Below are 21,915 nucleotides of genomic sequence, written 5' to 3' on the forward strand. Positions count from 1 at the left end.
GAAAGCCCTGCCAGTCTTAAACATCTCCAAGCTCCTTTAAAAGTTCCCTCTTGGAGCCTTTTAGTCTCAGTCTTATAAGGGCTACAATAAACCCAATAGCAATATGGAACATTCAGAAGCTACGTCCTTCAACCCCGTGGGATCCTCGGAGCTCTAGTATGATAGTCCCAAGCCCTCAGCCATCAACTCTACCCTTCCTATCAGCTCTCAGACTTCCAGCCCCTGGGACTTCCACCCTTGCCCATCTCCAGTACACAGTTTGGCTGAAAAATATTCCAAGTCCAAACAATGGAAGGTTTAACATTTAGAAACGAGCACAATTATTCAAGAAAGTGCCGTGGCATAGTGGTTAAGGACACTAACTGCTATGCACAAGGAACTGGGTTCAATTCCAGGTGGGCATGCACAATTTTGTTAAAAAACTTAGTAAAAAAAAAAAAAAAAAAAAAAAACCTCCTTTTCCGGGGACCCCGGGAATTGAACCGGGGTCCCCTGGCCTGGCAGCCAGCAAGCTAACCACCAGGCCATAGGCCTCTTGATAGGTAAAATTTCGGAACTTATATTTAAAGGTTAGGATTGCGCAATTACAAAAAAGGTCAGAGGGCACAGCCATTTGCATGTATTTGAATAACAAACATTTCAATATAATTAAATGACAGAGAATACACAAAATATTCAGACTGTTCCGGCCAGTGCATTTTTGGTCTAGCGCCCTCTTGTGTTTTTTCCTGATTCATCACCAGAAGCTGTTCTCGCAGCATTATTCTCATGAAGATTCTATCTTAAAATGTTCTTAAAATCCCTTCTCTTGGGACCAGATCGTCAAATGGTAGGATGCTTAAGATGTAATTGTAAGTTTATTATATTTTAATTGAGTTTATTGTAGATCGTCATTCATGTTTTGAAGAATTTTCAGTGGGTAGTTAATTGTCAAAAAAATTTATGCCAAAACCACTCAACAAACTTGCATGGATTCCACTGAAACTGCCGAGTTGTTCCTAAGAATTCCCCTATTTGACGATATTTCTAGGTCGGATTCTCTCCTCTAAAATGTTCAGTGTTCTTTATTACATAAGATTATGCATGTAATTGACCCTTTTCTATTGTAAGGTTTAGTGTAGCTTAATCAGATCATGAAGTGGATACTTAGTTTTCGTGTGTAGCCGACACTTGATTAAAGACGTCCACTTACCATTTTTAGTTTTAGCCTCATGAATATTCATAGTGCTGACCATATTTGGGCTTTGCGTAGTCATGAATAGAAAGGATTGTAGCGTTGTATTATTAGCAGTGTGTTCGGGCGTGTAGTACACTTATTCATTGATGTTTGTTTTTAGGTCACAGAATTCCACTTTTGGATGGGAAGGCTATCAAAGACCTCAGACATCTTGAGCTATAGAGAGAACAGTTCTGTAAGCGATTACATTTAATCACCCTCTGGATTGGCTGAAATTTATTATTACATGTATTAAGATATTTTCTTGTATTTTTATTTCTGTGATGTTTCTTTATATCAGTCAAGATTCTTATGCTACAAGACTTTATACACTTCCTAGACTATTTTGCATTATTTCTTATCAGTCTTATTGTATTTTTTGTATATATTATATTTTTTGGTCTTATTTTGTATTTTCCAGTCTTACCATCAAGCGAGAGAGAGGATTGTAATAAACCAGTTTATGCTAATTCTCTGAGTCTGTGGTTAACTGTTGGAAAGAGGGCACCCCAGCACCCCAGGTCCAGATAAGTAGGAAGAATTCTCCAAGACATGCTCAAGATGATCCAAGAAATTGACTCTGACGATGTGAGCTTATTTTCCCAGCCAAGCGGGATGTCTCACAAAACTGCCTCTTTCCGTCAAATCGGTGGGAGCACAATGTCAAGCACAAGCTTAGCTGCCATACAGGCTCATGCCAAGGCTCAGTCCTTGAAAGCAAAGATCGAGTATGCTCATCGGGGGGCAGACCTTCGTCGCCAGGAATCCGATTTGAAACGCCAAGAGGCAGCCATTGCCAGTGCTCTTCTCCTTCTGGGTGCAGAGAAAGATTATGCCATGGCTGCAGCAGAAGCATACGTTTCAGAATCAGCCACCATTACAGAGAACCCTCCCCCACTCCAGGAAAATTTGCAAATGCCTACGGTCAACTCTGCTGTCCGCACCTCTGATTACGTGTCAACACATTTTCAGAAATCCCCAAAACCAGAGACAAAGGAGCCAGAGACAAAGCCTGATGGGTCTAATGATGATAAATCACCACAAGAAAGGTCGTTGGCAGGTGGTGAGAATCCCCCATCAGAAGTCACTGTAAAGAAAGGAGACAAAGTTGCCAATGAGGAAGAAGCGAGCACAACACAGCCATAACAGTCATCCACTAAGACCAACCCTTTGGAACCCACCAGCCAGCCAGTGAAGGAACAGCTGAACTCTATCAGTAACATGCTGGTTAAGAAGGAGCTGATTAGAAGCAGGTTTAGGAAGTTCCGTAGTAACGCAGGAAAGTACAGATCCTGGAAATGCATCTTCCAACAGGTTGTTACAGATATAGACTTAAAGCCCTTCCAGGAAATTGACCTCATCCTTGACTCCCTTGAAGGCGAATCCAAGGACCTTGTGCAGAAATCTACTCAATCCATATAGACAATCCTGATGTCGGCCTCCAAAGGAAATGGGCCTACCTGGACAGGAAGTATGGTTCACCGGAGGCAGTGGAGCGAGAATTCATGAAGAGAGTAGAACAATTCCAAAAGATTCCGCCAAGAAACAGCTCTAAACTCGAGGAGTTTGGATATCTTCTTCTGGAAGGCCAGTATATCAAGGAGACAAAACGCTTTCCAGGTCTGTTGGCACTTGATTCCGCAAAGGGGCTGCGGCCATTGGTCCAGAAACTGCCAGAATGGCTGCAAGTCAAGTGGAGAGAGAAGGGCTTCAAATACAAAGAGAAGCATTCCGTAAGGTTTCCCCCATTTGAGGTGTTCGTCAAATTTGTTCAAGATCATGTCCGCGTACAGAAGGACCCTAGTTTCCAATTCACCGACGTGTCCAAGGGTACGGGTGACCATGCATCACGGAAAAAGGCATTCACTCTCAGGAAGACTGAGGTGAAAATGAAGCCTACAGCAAAGATGGACCTCGCTGCCCTATTCATAACACAGGGCATACCCTTCAGGACTGCCGTGTCTTCAAGGCGAAACCTGGAGACGAAAAGGTTGCCTTTCTCAAGGTGAATGGCATGTGCTTTTGATGTCTGAAGCAGAACCACCCAAGTAAAAATTGCAAGTCCGGGGTGAAATGCGACACCTATGGTGGGGCCCATGCTACTGTGATGCACAGACAACCACTCACCTACGAAGCTGCAGCTACATGAGACCAATCTTCAACCACCATCAGACAATCTGGAGAGGATAGTGAAACAACCTTGACACCTAAATGTACCCGAGTGTGCGGCGAAAGCAAGCAGGGCCGTTCATGTGCCAAGATATGCCTAGCAAGAGCCTTCCTTCAGGAGAAGTCAGAAGTTGCCATCACGACTTCTGTTCTCATAGACGATGCGAGCGATGGCTGTCTCATCAACCAGAATCTCCTGGACAGTTTGGGGGTGAAAATAAAAAAGTCGAGGTATGCCATGAAGACAGTAGGTGGCCTTCAAGAAAACTTTCGGGGCTGATCACAGAGAATTTGGATGGCACAATCCGTGCCCCAGCTCCTACCCTTTATGAGTGCAACAACATTCCCAGAGACCGGTCGGAAATCCCTACACCTGAAGTTGCAGAAGCCTTTGGTCATTTGAAGTCTATTGCCCCGATGCTTCCTCCTTTGAAGAAGGATGCGGAGATAGCAAACCTCCTGGGCAGAGACGCTCCCCAATTTCACAAGGTGAGGGAGGTCATCAATGGCAATGATCATCAACCATGGGCGCACCGATTAGATCTCGATTGGGTTATCATGGGAGACGTCTGCTTGAGTGGTGCACATGTCTGCAGAGATTTCACCCACCTGCAGAGGGACATGGTCGGTACTTACAACACACAAGTGCTGAGAAGTGGTCGCAATTCTGCCAACCTCGAGCAATGTCAGAATGTCATCGAAGTAATTCAACACAGGCCAAAGCCAGGTGATCTGGCAGATGTATTTAAGAGCACCTGTTCCGATGAGCGTCTGGGACTTTCTTTGGATGATAAAGAATTCACTAAGCTGATGAACTGCAAGATGAAGAAGGACCAAACAGGAAATTGGTGTGCACCATTGCTGATCAGGAAAGAGCGCCAGAAGCTCCACAACAACAGAAAACAGGCTGAATCCAGGATGAAGACCTAGCCAATTCACTGTCACAGGACAAGAGAAAGAAGGAACACTACTTCGAGTTCATGGGTAAACTCCTTGACAAGAAACTCGCTAAGCGAGTGCAAGGTGAGCCTGTGGACGTCAATGAAGAAGCTTGGTATCTCCCACATTTTGGCATATACCATCCTTAGAAACCCGACAAACCACCTTCTCTGGTGTTTTCTTGAATGATGTCCGGTTGAACGGTCCTGACCTGATGAACCACCTTTTCGGCATGCTCACAAGGTTTCGAGAAGAGCCAGTGGCAATCAGTGCCGATATTGAACAGATGTTCTATGCTTTCGAGGACAGAGATGATCACACAAAATACCTTCGCTTCCTGTGGTATGATAACAACACACCAGATACAGATATAGTCCCCTACTGCATGACCGTGCATGTCTTCGGCAACAAGCCATCACCGGCTGTTGCTATAAGCGGTCTCAGAAAAACTCGCCAGGAAAGCAAAGCAGAGTTTGGCACTGACGTAAGGGAACTGATTGAAGACAATTTGTATGTGGACGACATGCTGAAGACCCTACTGACCGCAGATGAGGCATTTGACCTGCTGAAAAGAACCAGAGATCTTCTTTCCACTGCAAACATACACTTGCACAAGTTTGCATCAAGCAGTACTGAGGTTCTCTCTACCTTCGAGATAGCAGAATTGGCCCCAAATTTAGCAGAAGCTGACATCAGGGCCAAGCAACAGCCCACCATACAGCGGACATTGGGTGTCTCCTGGGACTTGAAAAGGGACTCCTTCACCTTCCAACTGTTGGAGCCAAAAGTCGATGCTTGCACCAAAAGAATGGTTTTGTCAGAGGTCAATGGTGTCTATGATCCAATAGGTCTAGCAGCACCTGTGATTATCAGGGGAAAAATGTTGCTCAGAGAGCCGACACAAGACATCAACGGGTGGGATGACCTGCTTCCGACAGACTTGCTTCAGGATTGGAAAGTGTGGAGAAAATCCTTGGTGGCCCTAGAGGACGTGCAGGTTCCTCCGCCCTTGCGCGCCCTTCCCAACTAAACAGGCAATAAGAAGAGAGCTTCATACATTCGAGGATGCTTCCACCAAAGCCACAGGAGCAGGATGCTACATGAGAACAGATGAGGCCAACTGTCCCCCAAAGCAGCAACAACAATCCATGCCTGGAACTCTGTGCTTCAGTCTTAGCAGCGCAAATTGAAGACTACTTCACCCAGGAACTGCATGAGAAAATTGACAAGTCGAACATTTACACTGACAGCAGAGTGGTTCTGGGCTACATAACCAACCGGAAGCGCCATTTCTGCACCTATGTCTGCAACTGTGTCAATCAGATATGTAAGACTTCCCATCCTCAGCAATGGGCTTACATTCCATCTGAGAACAATCCAGCTGATCAGGCTTTGAGGTCCATTCCAGCAGTGGAGCTGAGCAGGTCTATGTGGCTTACAGGACCGAAATTCTTAATGCAGAGAGATCTACCCGCAGGTCATGCCCAGTTAAAGGATGAAGCAGAAATCATTGAGGGCGACCCAGAGGTAGCTCCAGAGAAAGTCACCTGCAGCAAGGTAGCCTTGGCTCCAGTACCATTGGGCAGTGAAAGATTTACCAGATTCTCGATTTGGAAGTCTTCAGTAAGAGCCACAGCTGGACTGGTACACATAACCAACTCATTCTGGGCGACCTCTTGCGTGTAGAGCCTGGCATGACTGCAAGGAGGCAAGGTCCGTTCAGGAACTCCAAAAGGCAGAAGCCATCATGGTAAAGGCTGTACAGGAAGAGACCTTTGCTGCTCAACTATCGGACGTCAGAAGTGGGAAATTGAACAAGAGGAACAGAGCTGAATCCCTACATCGACAGGGATAGGATTCTCCGAGTGGGTGACAGACTGCATCAAGTACGATTGCCAGTAAGAGCAGCTCATCCTGCTGTACTTCTCAAAAATCCGGCAGTGAAGACTGGCAGTGAAGAGCACACACCACATTTTTATGAGTTCTCTGCCCCGCGCTTAGTCTGCCGTTTTATTCTGTTGTCAAAGCTGTTGTGTTTATTGTTTTGCAACCCTCTTATATGCTGTGTTGGCTTCAGTTTTTTTTAGTTTTGCTTGTGGTTAGGTTTTCGTTTCTTTGTTGAAATTCATTCATTTTTTTGCTTGTATTTGCTCGACTTTAACCACTACCAGCCGGGGACTCCTAAATCGGAGCCATATGGTTTATATGTGTGGCCGGGGTCTCCTAACTCGGACAAAGGAAACAGGGCCCTGTAACAAAAGACTGTACTCCGAACAAAAGACCAGGCTGCTGGGCATTACCGGCATTTTTCACACTCAAAAGTGGTGATAATCCAGTGTTATTTTGAAACCGTATACCAGGGTTTGGGGGAATTTAGAGCAAGCGGATTACCATCGGGGACAAAAGCTCTCCACCACCACAGCGATGAGCCACACAGCACGGCTGCATGCTAATCTGGCCCCTATTGAAAAGAGGTCAGCAGTGCACTGAGCCAGGTTTGTGAACAAAAGACAGTTGTATAACACCGCACAATCTGGGCTCTATTTACAAGGCTGCAGGCCTGGCTGAAATATTCGGGCGTCAATGAAGGTCACCTGTCAACTTAGAGTAGTGCCTAAAGATTACTCCGTGCGGCTATAAACGACTGTTAAATGAAATGATGAATTGTTGAAGGATTTTGAAAACGGAAAATGATAGTCATGCTGGCCCAGCATCATCAACGTTGAAAAATGCCCCGGCACGAAGTGGTTAAATTTTGTTGAATCCATACTCCTATTTCTTTTGATCAGCAAAGTTTAATTGGCATCTAATTTTTTGTAGTTTGACGTAGTTTCATTAAGTGCATTTTTTTCAAGATCACAGTTATTCTAGTCCCATTCTGCTCAGATATCACACTGGTTTTTGAATTTTTTTAGATCACCAGTTTGATTGAGTTTGTGGTTAGACAATTCCTTTTTTATATCGTTGTTTGGATTCTGTTGAGCATTGCCCCTAAGCAATAAATTTTGGAATCCCATTTTTTTTGTTTTGTTTCCTCCTTTCTATAAAATTTACGGTCATTTGCCTCCACCTAATTTTCCTTGCGACTCCTCTCTACCCAATCAAATTTGAAGTTTAGCGAGTTCCCCAAATTCTGGTTTGTTTTTTTGTTTATTCAGACTTAGTTTAGGGCACCTTTTTTCCGTGCTACTTTTTTTTCTTTCTTTTGGTGGAGAATCCGGGTAGGGAGCATTTTCCATTGGAACTTAGCCAGGTGTTTTAGTGTGAAGAGGCAGTTGTTTTTTTCCCCTAGGGTAAGCCAACACAGTATTTTAGGTTGGGAAGCTTTGCATTACCAATGGCTGAAACACCGAAGATGTGGGTGCCCATGTCTATGGCACCAAGCACCCCTCCACAACTAACACCGTACCCCTACGGAGAGGGTCCGCTTCTCCATCAATCACCTGCAGTGAAGGGAAAGACTGACTACCACCCCAGCATTTCACGGCAGCCCCCCAGCCAGTGGCTACCTCCCCACTCCATCTCGCCGATTTTGACCCCATCCCGATGAAGAATGATGATGGCTACCAGCGACCAAGTCAACAGTCAAGAATGCTGACAACACACCAGGTGAAGGGTGTGGCCACATTCACTGGCAAGGAGAAGCATGGCCCAGATTGGAGGACTGGATCCGGGACATCCGGTTCCTGCTGGAATGTAAAAGAACAGCTCCAGGAACCCTCCAGTTTCATGAAGTTGTGAGACACACCGGAGGAAAGGCTAGACACGTGCTACTCAATCTTGAGGGGAGGACTCCAGAGGGCTTAGATGCCGATAAAGCCTTTTCTGAGCTCCTGGAAGAATATGGTGAGGATAGGAGTGCTTTTTCCCCCTTGGCAAAATTCTACTCCAGAGTGCAACGTGAGAATGAGACGCCAACCGAGTTTGCCATCTCACTAGAGGCCACACTTCGAGAAGTTGAGGAGATGAGGCGACGCCGAGGCCAGAGTTGCATCATGGAAGAGAGCAGAGACAGGACTTTGGCCACTCAGTTTATGTGCGGGTTGAGAGACCTTCAATACACGCAGCGGTAGGCCCCTATGCAACCAAGATCCACGACTTTTCGTGACATTCGCCGGGAGTTACACATCATTGCCGAAGAGGAGCAACAGGCAGAGGAAATCCGAAGACGGTGCACTCCTCTTTACACCATGAGTGAGCTTGCCCAGAGTTTGCCTCAACAGAAGACCAAGGAGAGGCCCCAGAAACAGTCACTAGTAGTGAAGGAGACCACTTCTCCTGCACCAAGTGATGCCACCAACCCTGCTTTTCAGGAACTCCTGTCCAAGCAGATGGAAGAGATGAAGGCAATGTGTCAGGAACAGGTTGCAGCGATGGGCCAACTTCTACATGCCCAGCAGCAGCACGGACAACGGCTGATGCATCTCGAAGCAGTCGTGTTCCCACCGCAAGTACCGAGTCAGCCATGTCAGAAGGCTCCTTACACAGGATGCTTCAACTGTGGAGACATGAGACACCTCGCCAGGAATTGCCCCGAGGACCGTTGAGTGCCCCCTCAAGCCAAACGCATGGCACAGAATGACCAACAGGCCCAAGTCCCAACCCAAACCATTCCATTCCCACCAGCTCAAGCCCAGACAAAGGAGGTCCCGTTTAACGAGCAGAACCTGCGGATATAGGGTGGTCAGCGAGTTCATCGAGCAAATGCCCACCTAGTCAAACCGGTCTGACCCCCGATCGTCCAGACAAAGTCCAAACAGCAGCTGACAATCATGTAGGAGGAGAGGCTATAATCCCTTTAGCTGGAGCCGTTAACTCTGCAGAAGTTAAGGTCTCTGGAGTTCTCGCTACGTCTCTGCTGGACACTGGCTCCCAGGTTACTACCATAACAGATGAGTTCATAAAAAGGCACCCCACCCTGAGCCAACAACCCCTTCGCCCTGCCGATGTGTCCATAAGTGGAGCCGGAGGACAGGTTGTTCCTCATCGTGGTGTTATTGAGGTGGACCTTGAGGCATTGGGTCAACACCTTTGTAAAGTACCGGCATTTGTTGTTCCAGTGACCCCTTTCCGACGCGAAACCCCGGTTCTTATTGGCACCAATGTAATCACAGCTAGTCGAGACAAGATGAAATGGACCCATGGGCGGCGCTTCATGGAGAAGAGTCAGAGGTTATCCCAGTCTTGGTTCAAAGCTTTTCGATTCGTAAATGCAGATGGCGCTGACATTGCTCATGCAGATGGAGAGATTGGACATTTGCAGTTTAATGGGAAGCATCCACTGAAGATTCGACCGGGGATGGAGGTTTCTTTCTTGGCTCAAGCCCCACGTGTTACAGGAGAAAGGAAGTTTCCTGCCTTGGTGGACGGAAAGGATGGGCCACTTGCAGTTGGTCGACTGTTAGTGGAAGTGACTGGTGGTAAAGCGCCTGTCAAGCTCCTGAACACCTCAAGTGAAGTGGTGACCATCCGGCGTAATATGAAAGTCGCCTCACTGTCATGTATCAAAGCTGTTTGCGAGGCACCTTCAGGCCAAGGAGGAGTGGTGACCTCAGAACAGAAAGTTCACCGTGGACAGGAAATACCGGATGTCGAATTATCTGAGGCAGCTTTGCCTCAGCTGAAAGGAAAGCTGTGGAGGATCTGCTTGCCCGAAACAACAATGGGTTTTCTGTTAACTCCCTTGACGTGGGTTGCACCTCGACAGTGTTGCACGAGATAACCCTTGTTGACTTATCAACGAATTCCATCCTCCCAATTCCAAGAGGTGCGGGAACACATCGAAGAGTTGAAGACCAATGGCATTATAAAGCCAAGTCAGAGCCCATTCACCTCACCGATTGTTGTAGTAAGAAAAAAGGATGGTCGCATACGTCTCTGTGTTGATTACCGACAGCTGAATGCGAGAACTGTCCCTAATGCTCTTCCCCTTCCCCCAATAGATGAATCCCTTGATGCACTGGGTAACGCTAAGTACTTCTCCTGCCTAGACCTGACCTCAGGCTACCTACAGGTGCAGATGGCAGAGCAAGACCGCCAGAAGACAGCTTTCACCACTCCGATGGGGCTCTTCAAATACACACGCATGCCGTTCGGTTTGACTAATACATCGGCAACCTTCCAACAGTTGATGACCATGGTCTTTGGGGACCTCAACTACTCTCAAGTCCGGATTTACTTGGATGACATTGTGGTCTTCAGCACCACCATTGAGGAACACTTGCAGTGACTGGAAAGGGTGTTCGCGAGGCTCAGGGAATATGGCTTAAAGCTCAAGCCCTCTTAGTGCCATCTGTTCCAGACGGAGGTCAATTACCTTGGGCACGTGATATCCGAGAAAGGAATTTCGACTGATCTAGAAAAGCTTGAGGCAGTTAAGCGATGGCCAACCCCTACGAACAAGAAGGATGTCCTGTCTTTCTTGGGCTTCACTGGATACTATAGGAGATTTATAAGGAGTTACGCCCAAATAGCCAAGCCATTGATTGGGTTGATAGGTGGAAAGAGAGGTGTCAGGGATGGGCCATTCGTATGGAGTGCAGATTGCCAGGTTGCATTCAAAACACTCATTGAGAAGGTGACAACGGCACCCATCCTCGCTTTCGCCGACTACCAACAGCCGTTCTTTGTTCAGACCGATGCTTCAGGTGATGGCCTTGGAGCAGTGTTGGTGCAGAAAGAAGATGGCAAAGAAAGGGTGATTGCTTATGCTAGTCGGACCCTTGCTGCGGCAGAGTTGAAGTATCCAGCCCACAAGCTGGAATTTCGGGCACTTCATTGGGCAGTGACGGCGAAATTCTGAGAGTATTTGTATGTGCAGAAGGTAACAGCCATCAAGGATAACAATCCGTTGATCTACGTCATGAAAAAGGCCAAGCTTGACGCTCATAGCCAGCGGTGGGTCAGCGACCTCTCTGTGTTCGACCTGGATATTGTGTATTGGCCAGGGAGAGCTAACGCCACGCTGATGCTCTGTCGAGAATTCCTAGGGAGACGGTTAACCAGATCCTTGATGAGACGTATCAGAGAATGTCGGTCCCTAGAGAAGCTTCAGGTGACTCTGTAATGAGTGCCAATCTCACTGGAGATACCAAAGTGACGGGTTCCACCCATCCTGTTTCACAGCAAGCTCCGCGAGATTAGTCTGGCATCGATGGTGTGATAGAGATCCATCAGATTGTCCAAAATGACGGATGTGACACAACTTCGACACCCGGCTCTGATCATCAGCCCCTGGTCGCTACCAGTAATGACAGCAATACTTCATCAGGAGAGGGGATTGTTGATGGGAGTAACGGAGATGCTTGGCACATCGGAACAAGTCTTACGCAGACAAGAGGTACTAGCCTGGTAGAAATGCAACAAGATGACCCAGCTATTCGCCATGTGGTAGCGTTGAGACTAACCCAGCAGACCAGGTTGAGTCGAAGGCGTGCAGCAAAGGAGTCTGGTGTAGTCAGGAGGCTATTGCGTGCATGGGATCAGCTGGCGGTGAAAGATGGCCTACTTGTCTATCAGAAGAAGGGTAACTATGGTGATAAATGACAGTTTGTCTTAGTCCTACCCCAGCTGATGAGGAAACAAGTTCTCAAGCAGGTCCATGATTCGATGGGACACCTTGGCTTTGAGACGGTTTTCCAACATGCCGAAGACCGTTATTTCTGGCCCGGCATGCACACAGAAGTCAAGGCTTACATCCAGAAGTGTAAGAGGTGTACCCTGAGGAAGACACCGGACACAAGGAAACAGGCCACCCTGGAAAGCATCCGGACAACTCGCCCACTTGAACTTGTCTGTATTGACTTCCTGTCCCTGGAGAGGTCACAGGGAGGGTGTGAGCACATCTTGGTAGTCACAGATCTCTTCAGTCGCTACGAAAGATGAAAGGGCAACGACGGTAGCACTTGTCCTTTGGGAGAAGTTTATGGTTCATTATGGTATCCCAGAAAGATTGCATTCAGACCAAGGGAGGTGTTTCGAATCCTGTGTTACCCAAGAGTTGTGCAGCTTGCTCGGGGTGAAGAAGACAAGGACTACACCTTACCACCCTCAGGGAAATGGCATGACTGAAAGGTTCAATCGAACTCTGCTATCGATATTGGGAACTCTGGAACCAAGTCAGAAGGCCAATTGGGCAATGCATGTGGGTGCACTCACACATGCATACAACTGCAGCAGACACGAGTCCACCGGACACTCCCTGTTTCATCTGATGTTCCTGAGAAAACCAAAGGTACCCGTTGACCTGCTTTGTCCAGCTACAGCAACAGACCCAGAGCTCTCTACGCCCAGTCCTGATCCCTCAACATACGTCCAGCAACTCAGACAGCATATGCGCAAGGTCTTTCTGGAAGTACAGGAGACTGCGGAGAAGTCAAGGGCCAGACAGAAAGCAGGGTATGACAAGAAAGTGCGTGAAAGTGTCTCACAACCAAGAGACAGAGTCCTTGTGGCCAACAAGTCGGAGCGAGGGAAGTCGAAGTTAAAGGACCAGTGGGAAGCCGTCCCGCATGTGGTGGTACAGAAATTGCAGGGCATTCCGTCTTATATTGTGCAGAGAGTCGGCACCCCGGTTGTGAGAACCCTGCACTGCAACATGCTGATGTTGTGTCCATTCGATGTGACGCCCTCCGAAGCTTCAACTTCTGGACAAGACGAGACTGACACGGCGGTAGGTGTACCTGTAGTCCCACCACCAGATAGCTTCAAGGGTTCTGAGATGGGCCACAGCTCATCAGGGGATGCAGACCTCAAGAACAATTTGCTGGAGGAAGCTCAAGACTCCTCTGACAGCTTGGCAGCTTCATCAAGGAGACGTGCGACTTTCCGAGGCCGTGCACGATCCAAGGTCACCAAAAGCAGTGCAGGGGATTCTTCTTCTGAGGACGAACAACCCGCACACCCTCGACGGAGACAAATAGAGCCCCCTGATAGGTTTGGCAATTGCTTGTAGGTTCCCTTAAGTTCTCTCATTGTCGAGGACAACAATGCATTTTAAATGGTGGAGAATGTAAGGAGGATGATTGTAATCTTCTTTAAGTACAATAACTTCAGTTCCCTTTCCCAGTTCGACTTTCTAGAAAAAACTTGCGACCACGACATGGGTTGCAGCATGGACAGTGCAGCCATGGTTATGCCGAGACGACGCGCCGCTTAAATCTATTTGTTTTGACGAATAAATCTTCACTTTTCAATTTCTAGGACAAACGAAGTTTCAATGAGGCAAAATTCCCCAATTTTGCGGTACACTTTTCTCAGAATGTATAGAATGAAATATCTTGAGCAACATATTTTTAGAAAGGGTGTACCCTGACTTAAAATATTACAAGAAAACAAAGTGGTAGACAGGAATATATGTTTTATAATTAGAGAAAGTGTTACATAATCAAATTTAATTTCTGCTTTGATATTGTGCCAGCCGTAACACGCACTGAACCAGCTCTGAGCTTAAGTTGCACATCCCTGGGTAAATGGTCCATAGCTAAAGTCATCTAAGACTGCACAATCTGCCAGTGGCCTAGAGGGAAATGTCAACATCAGATAATGGCAGACCTTCCCGCAGAAAGAGTCACAGAGGCACCGCCCTTCACATTTGTTGGGGTAGACGTATTTAGGCCATTTAAGGTCAACAGCGGAAGGGTCAACAGCGGAAGGACCAGAGGATGCACGGCTCAAGCTAAACAATGGGCTTCTCACTTCACATGTATAATGACAGGGGCAGTCCACATTGAAGTCCTAGAGGCAATGGAATGTTTTGAAGAATTTTCAGTGGGTAGTTTGTCAAAAAAGTTTGCCGCTAAAACCACTCAACGAACTTGCACGGATTCCACTGAAAGTGTCGCGTTGTTCCTAAGAATTCCCCTATTTGACGATATTTCTAGGTCGGATTCTCTCCTCTAAAATGTTTAGTGTTCTTTATTACATAAGATTATGCATGTAATTGACCCTTTTCTATTGTAAGGTTTAGTGTAGTGTAATCAGATCGTGAAGTAGATACTTAGTTTTTGTTGCTTAAAGACGTCCACTCACCATTTTTAATTTTAGCCTCATGAATATTCATAGGCTGACCATATTTGGGCTTCGCGTAGTCATGAATGGAAAGGATTGTAGCGTTGTATCAGCAGTGTGTTCGGGCATGTAGTACACTTATTCATTGATGTTTGTTTTTAGGTCACTGAATTCCACTTTTGGGCTATCAAAGACCTCAGACATCTCGAGCTATAGAGAGAACAATTCTGTAAGCGATTACATTTAATCACCCTCTGGACTGGCTGAAATTTATTATTACATGTATTCAGATATTTCCTTGTATCTTTATTTCTGTGATGTTTCTTTACGTCAGTCAAGATTCTTACGCTACATGACTTTATACACTTCCTAGACTATTTTGCATTATTTCTTATCAGTCTTACAGTATTTTTTTGTATTTATTACATTTTTTGGTCTTATTTTGTATTTTCCAGTCTTACCATCAAGCGAGAAAGAGGATTGTGATAAACAAGTTTATGCTAATTCTCTGAGTCCGTGGTTAACTGTTGGAAAGAGGGCACCCCGGCACGCCAGGTCCTTGCATGCATTTCATTATATTTTATGTCAAACATACATTTGCAAACTTTTCTATATTTGCACTTCCAAATGTTCACTTTAATATCATGTACTTGTCACAAAAAATTTAACTGTGTTGGTTGAAACTTGAACACAACTTAGAGAAAGATTCTGCTAGGATTGAAACGTCAGGTCCTCTGAATTTTTAATTTAGAGAATATTTCACAGTTTTCGGTATCTTGCTATATACATTAAAATTTGTCAGTTTTTCTGGACAAGTGGGGGCACTACTGCTGCAATGTAAATCAGGGAATTCAGGCAGAATTCAGTTCTTTTTACCTCTTTCCATTACCATTTTGTGATGTAGTAGGCTTCATGGAATGGTAATAGTGCCCTCTGTGGTTGGTCAGCTTTTTATAGCGGAGCCTGTGATGCAGCAAACACAGCGGAAATTCCTCCTGCCAGGATTGCTAGGAGAAACCAATGAATGTCATCAAGTTCTTTCAATTTCATTCCAGTGTTAACCCTGAAGTTGCCGGGTTATTTTGTACCATCTCACAGCCTAGGTCTTGGCCATCCCAAGCCCGATTTTTTCAACACTCACTCAGCGCGCATGTTAAACACTCCTTATCAATACAGATGTGGAGTTTTAAATCACTCTGATACATACAACTTATAGTTGATGGGGTCATTTGAAGTTCAAGGTCACTACAAGCGTACCAGCCACCGTGTGCACTCAGTACCGCGGTTGAAAGTGCAGGTAGTTTTTTTGGTTGACCTGTTCAAGAAAGTGGGTGCTGCATGAGAACAGTATGTGTGATTTTCACAGAACTGCTGTCAAAGTGACTATAAAAAGGCTGCTATATGAAATTAAAAGCTTGGGGTGTTAAAAAAATGGAAAAGTATGGCTGACCTCTTTCATGTGGCCAAGTGGTCAGGGTCTGTGGTTTCCAATCATAGGGTTGGAGGTTCAAATCCAGCTGCTGGCAGTATGTTCTGGCCCTTGGCAAGCCACTTCACCCCTGCTTGCCTCTCTCCACCCACGAGTATAAATGGGTACCAGCAATAGCTGGGAAGCAACCTGATTTTCACAGAATTAGTGTCAAAAAGACCACAAAAGAGTTACTGAAAAACTCCTGAAGGCCCAACTACTGTACTGTGGCGATATCAGAAAATATCTTGAGGGGCAAATTCTATCTACTCCCTGATTCTTTTAGGGTCAAATGAACACACACAATTAAATGCACAATAGTGATTGTCAAGTTGTCAAAACCTGATGGCGATTTGGTCAGGTAGTATCTTAGGACCCTATTGGCTTGAGCGTCTATATTCGAATTCTTCAATATTGCCTTGAAGTTACTTTGTGCATGTGTCTGTGACATCAATGTATGGCCTCAACATCATCTTATCATATTTGAAAAGACAACATACAGTCACTGCTGAAGACAGACTTCTCCTGGATGGACAGCACGTTCTTCCCCTCTCACTGCCATCTCTGCTTCTATCCACTTGCCAACAAGTTCCCTAACAATAAAGAAAATTTTAACTGGAATGGAGAAATAGAAAGGCTCATTTTGTCAATTAATATTAAGGATTCCAACGCCACTTTCATAATTAAAACAAGCACAATATATAACCCTTACTGTGCAGGGTTGTATGGTAGAAACCCTGGCAGACACATCAGTCTGCATTATTTGTCTAAGTAATTTGCTTGCCAAGTGTAACAAGATCCTACAGGTTAACTCTCCCCAAGGCCAAACAGCCTGGGAGTCTGTGGTTGCCAGCCACCACAAGATTCAACAGTGGCATTGTTCAATGAGACCAGCTCCCATCGTCTCAACATGACCAGTTTGTTTGGCTGCTGTTGATTGCCCAGTGCATCAAAAGCGTGTTCCCATTGGACTTATTTGGCTAACTTACCGTGACTTTCCTGTAGAAATACGAATTAAATCCATTGGGAACAAACTATAAACTGACGTCCCTGTCAATTTACTGCGATTGCTATGTAAAACTAACAGGCCGAAAAAGGTTGCGGGAGATTTCCGCGCAGCCACGTTAAGTTAGCGGGGGCACAAAAGGGGCAATGGGAGCAGTTCTATAAGATGTTAATTGACCATGACCATGCTAAACATACAAACCAGACTACTGACTGCACAGAGAAAATGGTTTTATGGTTCCCAGCCTCCAGCTCCATGTGTACAGAACAGCAACATGCCACGCACACAGTCAGGCGTGCCTGGATAAAGCTATACACATATTGTGTACAGGGCGTTTCCTGTACAAGTTCGTAGTCTCTGTGGCAGATTTGGCAGAATTCGCCTGATTTTATCTTTTGTTTTTGTCAGATATTGCCAATTTCATCATGATTTGTACAGCGCAGGTAATGTAATCAGCTGGTCTTATTAGGCCTAACACAGCGAATAAACATTCCGTTACGGTTAAAAAAGTCTACGTCGAATAGCGCGGTAGATTGACATGAATGAATGTCTCGGTAAGTTTCCAAGTGCCCGCAGATGAAATAGTCAAATGGGAACACGGCTGTAGTGCATCAGACTTTTACATCTGCTGCAGTATGCCACATCTGGCGGGGTTAGGGTGAAGGGTCAGTATTTGCAAAGTGATAAATGCAGTTTTCACCATTTTTTTAAAATTCCTCTTCTAAAGGTTGTAGACTGATGGCCTCTTTGATTCCACAATCTGACCGTCTTGCTTGGACCTTTATCAATGTTCCAAAAGCAGATTTTATAACAATAAGGGACTTGATCTGTGAAATTAAAATAATCATAAAATGATTTAACTAATGCACCCATTTATAATAAAAAAAAATCCTTTATACGAGACAAATATTCATTTTCATGTTGTTATTTTTAAGGACCTGCAAAAAAACTGTTCAAAGGTTCAAAATTGTGGCTTTCATCAGTTAAGTTTTTGGGAAATTATACCCAAAGACAGGTTTACCCTCGGTTATGTTCTCAGCCAGAAAATATTTGTCATGTCTACAAAGTATATAAGATCCGGCACTGTGCAGTCTCTTTAGTTTTTAATTTAGTTCCCTTAGACAACACAAATTAACACAGAACCATACATTTTTTTTTATGGCTGCACCAAGTGGGATCTTCAACTTTATTTTAAATAAGGAAAGATTTTCAGCTGAAGCAGACACATTATTCAAATTATGCCTGATCTTCCTCACCCTATAGGGGAAGGGAAAGGTTATCTCCTCCCCCTCCCACACACAGTGACATAACACCTTCCATCGCTTTCCACCCCACGCATCCCCCCTCCACCCTTCAAAAAATTCTTCCCCTCTTGTTTTCCTTTTCATGGGTGGAGGGTGAAGCCACCACAGCTTCCTACGGTAATTGCGATCAAATTAGAATGGTTAGCAGCTGTCAATTACAAGTACGTGTGCATGAGCATGATGTCATATCCAGACTTGCATGTACTTGTCTCCATCATCCAGTCATCTCTTACCTGATTGCCAGCTGCCAGGTGTGTATGCAGGCGTGGGGTCCAGGATCAAAGTGTGCCAAATGCAATGCAGGCATATAGGGTGCATTCAATTACAAGGGAGACCTGAAAAATACCAAGCTCTCACAATAAGAGAAACTCAACTAACTGAAGAATCTTCAACGGCAAAGTTGCAGGGAACTGAATCAACAGGGACTCACACACCAATTCTACATTAAGTATCAAAACCAAAAAACTGATCAACCCCTAATAAAAAATGACCAAAATGACAAATTAAATAAGACTTGAAAACAATGAACTAAGGTTTAACCAAAAAATGAGCTGGGGGCTGTGGAATCACAGATCAGCCAAAACTTTGCATTTCTCCACTGCCGTGCTCAATGTACAATGTACATGTACATCTAGGCGGGCCGGCACATACAGTGTGTGCGGTCTTGAACTTAAAATGACCATCATAACAAAACAATATGTTGGATTGAGCTCACCTAATTTTAACAAAATGAAGCACGAGAGGGCCAAGTCACAGTGCCAGCTAGTCATATTATCCAAAATAACCCCTTTTTTAGCATTTACCGGCACAGTGTGTCAAACAGAAATTACAAGAATACATCTACATGTACACTCAGACTTCAATCACTGACTCTAGCAGACAGGACTCAAGCAGAAAACCACACCCAAGTTATGTGGAACAATACATGACATGTACTGAAAGTTGACTTGTCTCTGCTGATCTGCTTCACTGTGTATCATGGCCACATTACATGTGGCCAAATCAAATGCAAGGAAGCGGAATTCTAAACTGCAGTCACTTGCAAAAGTTTAAGACCACCTGGAATTTTCTAGGTATTTCTGTCACCGGGCCAGCATTACATTGCCCATTGAAAGGTGTATAACATCACTGTAGTAGTGCTATCTGTATACCCATTCGAATGAAAATTTTCGCAAAGGCAGGTCTTGTATGATATTTTGTCAGTATGGCTGCATGGGTGAAAAAAAGTTTAAGTAATTAAATCATCATTTGGGCAAACTGAACATAATAAACTGCTGGGTAAATTAATAAAAAAAAAAAGCAATTGAGAAATACCTTTATGTGACTGCAATGTACCAGTGTGTGACCTCAGAATAGTGTACATCCAGTATATTTGACCTGTTATTGAGTACGCCTCCCCCATCTAGTTTTCATGACTTCACTGCCAAACCTCTGCTGAAAAACTATGAATTTGTTCAGTTACAGTAAACAATGATAATGAACCTTTAAAATACATGCTACTTATCACCTCTGTGAACAATTTTGGCATCATGAAATTTAAAAACCTGAAATTCAAAACGACAGCATCCAGAAATTAGCACAAATTTGGCTGACTTTCCATATTTGTGGCACACTTGAACAAATCTCTGAAAATCCCAAATCCCACAGAAGATTAGAAGTTCTTCAAAGTTGATAAATTCTAGTATTATCCCTAAATTTACATGTACAAATTTATATTCAGAAAAGTAGGTGTAATGTTAGTAGTTATTTTATTCACTATGGGTACATTTTCAAAGCGTTCATTTTGCACTTCAAAATTGGAAATCAGGTCAACAGGCCTGAGTTGTGGACATACCTTTTCGATTGCCAAATTGTCTGAAGTCCAATTTAGAATCAATTGAGTTGATAACCCATTTGCTTACAAAGCTTTCAAAGACCTTTGCAAGCAGAGGAGTAAGAGAGATTGGTCTGAGTTTCTGCAAGGTGGGTGGTTGAACTTTCGGTATCGCAACATTAGCCTGCTTCCATTGGAATGGGACAACACCCTGCTTAAATGACGAATTTAAGATATTAGAAACTGGAATACTAAATTTGTAAGCGAATTCTTTAAGGATCTTTGCAGGCAGGTTGTCGGAACTGCCAGTTTTATTGGCAGAAATCTTCCTTAGTTCTTTATAAATCTCCCAAGGATAGATTTCAGGAGGGTCTGACATACTAGGCAAACAGGCCTAAATTGTTCAAATTAATAGGCTCCTGGGTTTGAGAGTTAGGTGGCAAGATAATTATTAATGACGTCAATGTCAATAGCTTTTTATCAACAGTCTTCATGTTAGCTAGGTTACATGTACGAATTTCTTTGTGCCATCTTCAAGGGTCAATTTTCTTTACATACTTGACCAGCATAGTACAGCTGCTTAGCAGATCTAATTTGACGAGTAACCTGGTTTCTGAGGATATATCTGACTCTATCTCCATTATTAAATGCTCTTTGTCTGCACAGTATTATTTCTTAATTTGATTATTAAACCAGGGTTTATCGTCATGATACTTTCTAAAAGTTCTAGTGGGGAAATAAAAATCAACATGTTTGCTGATCATCTCATACAAAAAATCAGTTTTAACTTGACAAGGGCTAGGCAGTCTCCTGAAGACGGACAGAGTACACTGTTCGAAACGTCGAGTTATTCCCCGGTTCTTCTCAGAACCACACATACTCAAGAAAGAGACTGATCCATGGCGTAACCGCAATCATTTTACTCATATAGTAAAACTTTATATATAGTTATATCTTATAACACATGTGTAACCATCCTTTCTCCATGGTCTCAGGGACTACGCCTATGAATTTCATTCCTGTAATTGTAAACATGGAGGTAGGAAATAGGCATGGGCTAGGCCCTAAAGTGTGGAATAGGGCCTAATAAAAACATTGTACTTACTCTATATCACGTAGGCATGGTAGGTGTGCCAGCGATTCCTAAGAGACCAATTTCTTACGTTTTGTCTTGATGATATACAAAGTCGCGAAAATAAACGGTTTAAAGCGACCACCATGCGCTCGTACAAGTCGTAGTGCACTGCCGTCGCTAAACGTGCACGTGCGCAACCGTACCCACGTGTTGTGTCCTGTGAGTGTATGTCTAATCGGTCCGCCCAGATTCTGGGGTTCATTACCGGCATTAGCACCCTGTTCCTATAAAAAGGAAACAAAATCAACTTTCTCAAACTAACTAATATTTTGACCTTAAGGAACCATTACACAATCCTGATAGGCCTAGTTTAGGTAGATTTTGACAATATTTAAGCAAGAAAACCTCAAATTTCCAACCCGAGTTTGGCAAAAGACAACCACTCCGTCGAATCACGCCATTTAGTTTTTCGTCTGGTTACCCGACTAAAACATTTTGAATAGTGATTTTTCCTAAGTCCGATTGCAGCCATTTTTCGAGTGGCAACCCTCAACTTTCTAGGGCACTTAGGACCATTTTCAACCGTAGTTAGCCATTCTGCTCTCATATGAAAGTTCAAAGACCCAGGGAGTTGATCCTGGCAACGATTTGCACAATCTCACTTCGGGGGCAAACAATCTCCTTTTTCAAAAGATACAGACCTGCATAAATCTCCGTCATGTGCTTGGTGGATCGTTGACCACGCACGTCAGTGAATTTTTTGTTCTATTCAACGGGCACCATTGAATAAAGCTCCATTTCAGTTGCCTGCTTTACCACCCCCATTTCATTCACAGAGAGAAAGAAGAAAAATAATGAAGGGACCTGACCCTTAATGAAATACGAAAATACCACGAATCCCGTTTTGCAAAATAGCG

The 21,915-nt window shown here is 44.5% G+C and overlaps 1 long non-coding RNA gene and 1 pseudogene across 5 annotated transcripts; one reads left to right on the forward strand and one right to left on the reverse strand.

The window, feature by feature from the left end:
* Window positions 1–5: 5 nt before the first annotated feature.
* LOC110975633 (uncharacterized) lies at window positions 6–21,683 on the reverse strand. 5 transcript variants are annotated; one of them, XR_002597731.2, is made up of 9 exons: window positions 21,418–21,674; window positions 21,029–21,282; window positions 19,425–19,552; window positions 18,344–18,445; window positions 17,507–17,585; window positions 16,301–16,393; window positions 15,783–15,950; window positions 15,209–15,339; window positions 6–263 (listed from the first exon to the last, which is right to left on the reverse strand). It is a non-coding gene; the product is annotated as an uncharacterized LOC110975633 (long non-coding RNA). The 5 variants fall into 5 exon arrangements; XR_015425743.1 differs by having other exon boundaries at window positions 15,222–15,339; window positions 21,029–21,675; XR_015425742.1 differs by having other exon boundaries at window positions 21,029–21,666.
* Window positions 7,635–8,976, forward strand: LOC147798788 (uncharacterized; annotated as a pseudogene).
* Window positions 21,684–21,915: the final 232 nt, after the last annotated feature.

The sequence above is a fragment of the Acanthaster planci genome, linkage group LG06 (assembly GCF_054643075.1).
Source record: "Acanthaster planci isolate LZ-2023a linkage group LG06, COTS_SCS, whole genome shotgun sequence".
Classification (NCBI taxonomy): domain Eukaryota; kingdom Metazoa; phylum Echinodermata; class Asteroidea; order Valvatida; family Acanthasteridae; genus Acanthaster; species Acanthaster planci.